Source organism: Rhinoderma darwinii (genome assembly GCF_050947455.1).
Source record: "Rhinoderma darwinii isolate aRhiDar2 chromosome 2 unlocalized genomic scaffold, aRhiDar2.hap1 SUPER_2_unloc_7, whole genome shotgun sequence".
NCBI classification, from domain to species: Eukaryota; Metazoa; Chordata; class Amphibia; order Anura; family Rhinodermatidae; genus Rhinoderma; species Rhinoderma darwinii.
Genome location: NW_027461731.1, coordinates 352,047 through 361,820, shown reverse-complemented (window position 1 = coordinate 361,820; position 9,774 = coordinate 352,047). Strand labels below are relative to the sequence as shown.

At 42.5% G+C, this 9,774-nt stretch overlaps 2 non-coding genes across 2 annotated transcripts; both read right to left on the bottom strand.

Moving 5' to 3' along the window:
* Positions 1-192, bottom strand: LOC142682122 (U2 spliceosomal RNA). The gene has a single exon (XR_012853910.1). It is a non-coding gene; the product is annotated as a U2 spliceosomal RNA (small nuclear RNA).
* Positions 193-6,798: 6,606 nt separating this feature from the next.
* On the bottom strand, positions 6,799-6,984 carry LOC142682115 (U2 spliceosomal RNA). Its single transcript, XR_012853905.1, has one exon. It is a non-coding gene; the product is annotated as a U2 spliceosomal RNA (small nuclear RNA).
* Between the last annotated feature and the right edge of the window lie 2,790 nt (positions 6,985-9,774).

The window sequence follows — 9,774 nt, the reverse complement described above, 5'->3', positions numbered from 1 at the left end:
AAAGGGTGCACCGGTCCTGGAAATACTGCAATACCAGGTCAATGCGTGGAGTGGACAGAGCAAGCTCTATTTCCATCTCCCTGTTCTAAAAATCCATTTAATATATGGTCCCCAGATAGGGGACGTATCAGATATTAAACTAAGAACAGATTTTTTTTCAGTTGGCTACCCCCTCGCGGGGGTGTCAATGATTTATTACTTAAAATTCAAAAACATTTACAATAAATTACAGCTTTTTTACAATGAATTACAGTAATAAAATCAATTTACATAAAAACACATAAAAGGGGACATGGTGGCAAATTCTTATATATTGGAGTTCCATTCTTTTACAAACCATTTATTTGAAAGGGTGGCATTTCTTTTTTTATCTAATAAATAATAAATGTACATCTCGCTAAAACAAAGACCTAAAACATCGTCAACAGATAAAACATCGTGCTTAAAAATCAGGATGTTCCTGGCCTTCCACAGAGCTTCTTTTACGCAGTTCATCGTCTTCCATGCAATAGTCTTTTGGTTCGCGGTTGGGCATCCAAAGAGTCCATATAAAATCATTTCGTAACTCAAGTCCTTTAGGTCTGCCATCTTCTTCATTAGAGGGAATATCTTTATCCAAATATGTTTAGTAAAATCGCAACTCCAAAAAATATGACGCACGGTCTCCTCAGCCTGGCAGCCTTCCCTCGGACAGATAGCAGACCTCGTGAATCCTCTCCTGAATTGGAATGCCCGGCATGGAAGACATTGATGAACGCAGCTCCAGGCCAGGTCCATCTGTGTATTAAAAAGATAAAACACATTAACCATTTTGAAGATAAAAGCACAGCGTTCATTATTAAAATTTTCAATATTAGTGACGACTTCATTTCCTCTTATGTCTTTTATAAGTTTCTTACTGTTTATCATGTCATTAAAATTTTTCCCTTTAAAATTAAACAAGGCCACTATTTTCTCTAAAATCACGTAATTTGCTGGTAGATTAAAAGCATAAGGTGAGGTTAAAACAATTTCAAACCACCCCATCCTTCGCATAAAAAACCCAGTATTAAAACGTAGAAAATAAGACCAATGATGTTGTTTAAAAAGAGAATTAAGACAGAAACAAAAGTACTTGATTAAAAGAAACCTATTAAAATCTGGAAAGTCTTTGCCACCCTTTGGTTTGATTTTCATTACCGTCTCACGTTTAAGTTTCTCCATTCTGGAACTCCAAAAGAAGGTAAAACAAGCTTTAGTAATTTTTCTTAATAAAACCGTGGGAGGAGGGAAAACCATGCTTAAGTATAAAAGCAAAGGTAAAATTATCATTATAATTATTAAAATTTTTCCCTCCATGGTAAGCTTCCTCATGTTCCACATGCATATTTTTTGATTTACCTTCTGCGCCACCATGTCCCAACTGATAAAACCATTGTCGTACTCACTGAAGGAGACACCTAAAATTTTAATATTATCAGACACAGGAACCGGTATATCTCTAAGAGCCATGCTTCCTATGTTTAAAATATTACTCTTGCTGAAGTTTACCTTAAAACCGGAAGCACAGCAATAAAACTCGATTTGCCTAAGGGTTCTCTGAAGCGACAGGGCGTCCCTACATAAAACCGCCACATCATCCATGTACCCCACTGCTTTGGCCTCTACGCCGCCTCCCCCGGGCAGGGGGACTCCACGGATACACTTATCGCGGCGAATTGCGCATAACAGAGGCTCCAATGCACATATAAAAAGCAGTGGGGACAAGGGACACCCCTGCTTCACCCCAGAGTTTAAAATTATGTCCTGTGTCTTAAAACCATTCACTAAAATTTTGCTGGTGCATTCTCTGTAAAAGGCTTTAATAGATAATAAAAAACCTTCAGGTATACCCATACGTTCTAAAACCTTAAAAAGATAAAAATGAGAGACACGGTCGAACGCCTTCTCAAAGTCTATAGATAAAATGGCTAGTTTACCTTTTCTAGACCTCGTGTCCTCAATCACGTCTTTTATTAGGTTTAAATTATCCCAGATGCTGCGGCCTGGCACCCCACACACCTGGTCAGAGTGTATAATGTGGGGTATTATGGCTTTTAATCTATTTGCACATATTTTAGCCATAATTTTATAGTCGCTATTTAGAAGGGTTATTGGTCTCCAATTCTTTAAAACTGCGATGTCACCCGTCTTATACAGCAGGGAGACCTCACCCTTCCGCCAGGACTTAGGCAGCATCTTGGAATTAAAAACATCAGAAAAAAGGTTAAAAAGATCCTCTTTTAAAATGTCATAAAATTTTACATAAAACTCACTGGGTATACCGTCCGGTCCGGGAACTTTCCCTGTTTTAAAACTTTTGACAGTTTCTAAAACCTCCTGCTCCGTCAGCTCCTGTAATAAAAAATTCTGGGAGACAGGGTCTAAAACAGTAGTAATCTCCTTCAGTGAGTCACGCATAAAATTATGATCCACAGTCTTAACATTAAAAAGGTCAGTGTAAAACTCATGAACTTTACTTAAAAGACCCTGTACATCTGACACCCCTTCTATATTTTTGATAATTGCCTTTTTGTTATTTATTTTCTTAAAAAAGTACCTGGAGCAGGTCTCGTTCTCCTCCACATGTTGTATTTTTGAACGGAATATAATCTCTTTACCTTTCTGCTCCAGGCACTGGGCTATCTCCTTTTTCAAATTGGTGATGTCATCTTTAACGTCTATGTCATGATCTTGCATTTTGTACAGGGTCTGCAGACGGGTATTGAGAATTTTAAAAAAAGCGTATTTCTCTTTGGCTTTCGCCACGCTTTTCTTAATAAAAAAATCTTTAATTTTCTTTTTCATTTTCTCCCACCATGCACTGATGGGAGTACGTGTATCTCTTACCCGCCTGCTTTCTTGGTAAAATTCAATAAAATCTGCTAAAACCTGTGGATCGTCTAAAAGGGAAACATTCATCTTCCAGGACTTTTTACATACAATATTATTAAGATCATGCTTTACTTTAAAAGATAAAAGCCTGTGATCTGAAAACACATTGGTTAAAACTTCACAATTAAAAGGCAGTAAATTTTCAGAACAAAAGATAAAATCAATCCTGGAGCTACAGGTGGCGTTGCTCCAGGTAACGCCGGCTTCCTCTGGACTGCTCCTGTTACATTCTTTGTATATGTCTTTTAATTTAAAATCAGTCACGATATCCTTGAGCAGTCCAGAGGTCTTGTCATAGTTCCTACTTGTACTGTTGGTAAGCCGGCGTTCTCCTCTCAGGATACAATTAAAATCACCTGCGAGGATAAAAGGCTCAGATGTGTTGATAAAAAGCGGTAAAATCTCCAGCATCCTCGCTCTTTCGTTCTTTTCTGGTGATCCGTAAAAATTTAAAAACTGCCACTTTACACCATCAATAAAAGCTTTAACCATTAAAATACGTCCTGGTAAGATTTCTTGAATAAAATCAATTAAAACGTTTCCCTTAAAAAGAATGGCGACCCCTGCTGATCTGGACTCGTTGGATCCAGACCAGACGGATGGACCATACTTCCAATCCTTTTTGTAATTTTCATATCTCATTGTATGGGGAATGCCGCACTCCTGCAGGAAAAATACAGAGGCTGCCAGGCAAGATAAAAAATTGAAGAGAGCAACCCTTCTCACTTTTGACTTGGCGCCCCTCACGTTGAGGGAGATTCCCATGAGCTCAGACATCGTGGAGAGTAAAAGCAAAATTCTGATTTTAAAATAATAAATAATAGGCGTACTTAAAATCAGATTGCTCCTCCACCAGCAATACCCGAAACCTCACTTGAACTCATGGCCCCGCCCTCATCCGACTCAACTGAAAAGAGGGACGAGGCAGGAGAAGAACTACTGTCGCTGAGAGCTGAGCCAGCAACACTCACCTCGTACACGGGGAGCCCAGACTCGCACAGCCTCACCTGGGTCTCTCTCGGTTGACCGACTGGGTCCATGTCTGGTGGGTCCCCCAAGGGCCCCGCCTCTCCCCCCTGGGCCCGTGAAGGCCGGTCTAGAGGGGGAGGTTGTGCGCATGGCGGGGTGTCCGATAATACGGAGGGAGCAGTGCCCGTCCTCCTCACCAGTGCAGGCGAGGAGGGGGTCCCAGGAGGAGCCACATCTTTCCGCACGGACGTATCCATCTGCTCCTCCCCTGTCTCCCTCCTACTGGCACGTTCTTGCTTCCCCTTTTTACGGGGACCCACCTGTACCCAGTCTTCTCCTTCCGAGTCGGTCTCTAGAGACCCAGGATTAGGAGCAGGCCCGGCACCGCCTGAGCAACCAGCCGTCTGGGATGCCACAGGTTCATCGATGGCCTGCTCCTTTTCTGCCTTCCTCTTGGCCTGCCGTTTTTCCTTTGCGCTGGGCTCATTTTTATCCCCTGAGGTCGCTGGCTGAGAGGCACCTGTTTTGGCTTCGGCTGGCCGTACCCTTGAAGCCCAGGTACCTCTCTGCTCTTTCGCCGCAACAGCTTGCTCTCCTCCTTGAGGACGGGACTGCTCTGCTGGTGGAGCACGTGGGGGCACCTCGGGTTGCTCATCTTCTTCGCCTCGGTACCTATGTGGACAAGCATAATAAAGATGACCAGTTTTTTGACAAAAATTGCATTTTTTCTCTTCTGTACATTCCCTCATTGTGTGTTGTTTACTTCCACAGTTCCTGCAGGTGACATCGCAGTTAAAACTGGTATGTCCATAGGTACCGCAGGCCCTGCAGAAGTTTGGCATTCCTGAGAAATAGAGGTCGCCATTCACATTCCCAAGTTTAAAACGAGCAGGTGGTAGCTTCGTTTCTTGGGTGGAGGGGTCCTTTATTAGCGTAACAATAAATTTCCATTTGACGGTCCACACACCGCACTCGTTCATAACTCTCCCCAGCAGCTTAACGTTCTTAAAGTATGCAGCAAGAAACGCCGCCACTTCCTGATCTTTCACGTATGGGGAATACATTTTAATCACTACGAGTTTGGTTACTTCAAAAGCGTGTTCAATTACCTGGACTCCCAAGGCCATGAGTTCACCTTGTTGCCTCTCAACTTTTCCCATGGCATCACGGAGGATTCCTTCTCCCATAAAGGTCACGTCGTACACTCCACGCCTTGGGTAGTCCTGGATCGCCAAAATCTCGTTCTTGTGGACCGCCAACCGCTTTTCCAAAATATCGTGGACAAGGAACTTGAGACCACGAGGACCGCCTCCACCCTCTGCCAAGATAAATCTTGCAGTATTCCTCAACCGGGCGTATACCGGCACCGCATCAGGTCCGCCTGCCATTTGCGTGGCCAGGTCGGTACCGCACAGCTTGCGCTGCGCCCTTTGGCTTTAAGGAGACACACCAAAGGGCTGGGGGGGGGATCGCAACTCGTTGCTCAGGACTAAGCCTCTCTCCCAAATAGCAGCACGGGGGTGAAGTCCAGGCGAACCTGGACGATCCCCCGAGGCCGAGAGAGAGGGTACCTGAGCACCTTCTGACTAAAAACCTCCTGTATAAATACACTTGGTCTTAGCCAAAAGGCCGAGAAGCGATAACCCGAACGGGCCGCGCGTTGACCGAGCCTGCCCAATACTGCTGTTCACCCCTTGCAGCGATTCAGCCTACTCCTAGGCAATTCCATGGGGCCCTGCAGGCTCACACACACTCACAGCTACTAAGCGGGAGGTGAATAAAGGCCGGAGAGGAAGCAAGACAGGATTTGCTTCTTTTGCTTGCACCACAATGCAGTGCTGAAAGAGGAGGAATCGACATAAAAACGCCTTCCTGGCAACGCCCAAATGCCCTCCTGCCGTGCAAACACTGGCAGCAGCAGCAGCAGCAGCAGCAGCAGCAGTAAGTGCATGCCCACTGCCACCCCTTCTCCTTTCACACCTTGTATCAGCTTTAATCCAGTCCAGTGCTGCCTGCTGAGCAGCACTGACCAACACTGCCTGGGCCCAGGCTTTTATCTCTGAGGCCCCATTATGATGTCAGAAAGCTGGCTCTGGCTCCTGAGGTCTCCACTATGACACGTGCAAAGTTCCGTCTGAACTTTATATAAGACGATGCGGCTCAGTCAGTCACTCAGTGTTGCCTGAGAGGGCAACACTGCAACAGCCGGCCCCCAGGCTGTCTTTTTTTTGCACAGCTAGTTGCCTCCAGGAGGCCACAAGAGGGAGACAAGGGACTGCAAAATGGAAAATAGGCATCCACCAACTTTACAGACAACTTGTTCTCCTTGCTCCTACAACCTCCATCCTTGCACAGTTTGTTATTCTTCCAGGTAACATAGTAACAAATCCAAATTGCTGCTCTCTTTGTAGGCAAGCAAGGGTTTGTTGCAACTGCAATTCTTACTTCTTCTTGAAATGTAGGGACCACAGTACATTCCATCACATCCATCTAGTGTACACAGGTAGGTCCATTGTGACGGGCGGGCGGGCGGGCTGGCTGCTTTAATGGCTGTTTGCTGTTCCCCTACTCCACTCCACTATTTGACTATGGTGCTGCATCAATCAGTGGCTGGCTCAGGTGCAGCTCTTTAACCTACCTAGGAGGGAGGGCGGAGAGAAGACAAGGAAGGTGAATGAGCTGTTCCAATGTGAAATGCCGGAAACACAGAAACACAGACGACACAAAACAAGAGGTGGCAATGTATTAATTAATTGCATTTAATAAATTAGCTCATTATCACACATGACTGTACAAATGCATTGTCCAACAGGTGTTGAAATAATGGGATTAAAAGGGGAGATCCCATCCGAAAGACAAAAACAATGGCAAACACAAAAAGCACTTTTGGAAACTGATTTTAGTAAACACATAAGGAAAGGGTGCACCGGTCCTGGAAATACTGCAATACCAGTTCAATGCGTGGAGTGGACAGAGCAAGCTCTATTTCCATCTCCCTGTTCTAAAAATCCATTTAATATATGGTCCCCAGATAGGGGACGTATCAGATATTAAACTGATAAGAACAGATTTTTTTTCAGTTGGCTACCCCTTTGCAGGGGTGTCAATGATTTATTGATAAAAAAATTCAATTTTACAATAAAATACTTTTTGGTTACATAGATAGATAAAAAATTTTTTTACATTGTAACAATAGTAAAATCAAATTTCCTTAAAATTTATGTAGGGGGACATGGGGCAAATCTTTATTTATTTGGAGTTCCAGTCAGTCACAAACCATTTATTTAGAAGGGTGGCATTCCTTTTTTTGTCTAATAAAAAATAAATATACATTTCACTAAAACAAAGACCTAAAACATCATCAATCGATAAAACGTCGTGCTTAAAAAGAAGGATGTTCCTGGCCTTCCACAGAGCTTCTTTGGCGCAATTCATCGTCTTCCATGCAATTATTTTCTGATTCGCGGTTGGGCATCCAAAAAGTCCATATAAAATATCCTCATAGTTTAAGTCCTTTAGGTCTGCCATCTTCACCAAAAGAGGGAATATTTTTTTCCAAAATTCTTTTGCAAAGTCACATGTCCAAAAAATATGTCTTATTGTCTCCTCGGCCTGGCAGCCTTCCCTCGGGCAGACGGCAGACCTCGCGAATCCTCTTCTGTACTGGAATGCCCGGCATGGAAGACATTGATGAACGCAGCTCCAGGCCAGGTCCATCTGTGTATTAAAAAGATAAAACACATTAATCATTTTGAAAATAAAAGCACATCGTTGTGTATTAAAATTCTCCACATTGCTGACCGTCTCGCTCTCTCTCAGGTCTTTTATTAGTTTTTTGCTATTCTTAAGTTCATTCACGGTCTTCCCTTTTAAATTGAAGAGAGCCACTATTTTTTCTAAAATTACGTAGTTAGCTGGTAATTTAAAAGCGTATGGTGAGGATAAAATTATGTTAAACCAACCAAACCTCCGCATAAAAAACCCAGTATTAAAACGTAAAAAGTAAGACCAATAGTGCTCTTTAAAAAGGGAATTAAAACAGAAACTAAAGAACTTAATTAAAAGAAACCTATTAAAATCAGGAAAATCTTTGCCACCCTTTGGTTTGGACTTTATTACCGTTTCTCGTTTCAATTTCTCCATCCTGGAACTCCAAAAGAAGGTAAAACATGCTTTTGTTATTTTTCGTAATAAAACTGTTGGGGGAGGGAACACCATGCTTGTATATAAAAGAAGGGGTAAAATGACCATTTTTATGATTAAAATTTTTCCCTCCATGGTGAGTTTCCTCATATTCCACATACAAATTTTATTGTTTACCTTCTGCGCCACCATGTCCCAACTTATAAAACCATTGTCGTGCTCACTGAAGGAGATACCTAAAACTTTAATAGTATCTGACACAGGAACGGGTACGTCTCTAAAAACCATGCTTCCTATTCTTAAAATATTACTTTTGCTGAAATTTATTCTAAAACCGGAAGCACAGCAATAAAACTCAATTTGTTTTAGGGCTTTCTGAAGCGACAGAGTGTCCCTACAAAGTATCGCCACATCATCCATGTACCCCACTGCTTTAGCCTCTATGTCGCCTCCCCCCGGCAGGGGGACTCCACGTATTTGTTTATCACGGCGTATTGCGCATAGCAGAGGCTCTAGTGCACATATGAAAAGCAGTGGGGACAAGGGACACCCCTGCTTCACCCCAGAGTTTAAAAGAACGTCCTGTGTCTTAAAACCATTTACTAAAATTTTGCTTGTGCAATCTTTATAAAAGGCTTTAATAGATAGTAAAAAACCTTCAGGTATACCCATCCGCTCTAAAACCTTAAAAAGATAAAAGTGCGATACTCGGTCGAAAGCTTTTTGAAAATCTATGGATAAAATGGCTAATTTTCCGTTTCTAGATTTTGTGTCTTCAATCGCATCTTTTATTAAATTAATATTATCCCAGATGCTGCGGCCTGGCACCCCACACACCTGGTTAGAGTGTATGATGTGGGGTACTATGGCTTTTAAACGGTTTGCGCATAGTTTTGCCATTATTTTGTAGTCACTATTCAGAAGGGTTATTGGTCTCCAATTCTCTAAAACTGCGATGTCACCTTTCTTGTATAGCAAGGAGACCTCACCCTTCCGCCAGGACTTAGGCAGCATCTTGGAATGAAAGACTTCAGTAAAAAGGTTTAAGAGATCATCTTTTAAAATGTCATAAAATTTGACATAAAACTCGCTGGGTATACCGTCCGGGCCAGGAACTTTACCTGCTTTAAAACTCTTCACTGTCTCTAAAATCTCCTGCTCCGACAGTTCCTGCAATAAAAAATTCTGGGAGACAGGGTCTAAAACAGTGGTAATCTCCTTCAGCGAGTCACGCATAAAATCACGATCCACAGTTTTCACATTAAAAAGGTCAGTATAAAACTCATGAACTTTACTTAAAAGACCCTGTACATCCGACACCCCATCAATATTTTTAAGAATAGCTTTTTTATTGTTCATTTTCTTAAAAAAGTACCTGGAGCAGGTCTCGTTCTCTTCCACGTGCTGTACTTTAGAACGAAATATAATTTCTTTACCTTTCTGCTCCAGGCACTGAGCTATCTCTTTTTTTAAGTTGGCGATGTCGTCTTTTACCTCTATCTCATGCTCTCTCATCTTGTACAGGGTCTGTAGGCGGGTGTTGAGAATTTTAAAAAAAGCTTGCTTCTCTCTGGCTTTCGCCACGCTTTTTTTAATAAAAAATTCTTTTATTTTCCTTTTCATTTTCTCCCACCATGTGGTGATGGGAGCCCGCGTGTCTCTCACCCGCCTACTCTCTTTGTAAAATTCAGTAAAATCTGTAAAAACCTGTGGATCATCTAAAAGGGAAACATTTAACTTCCAGGACTT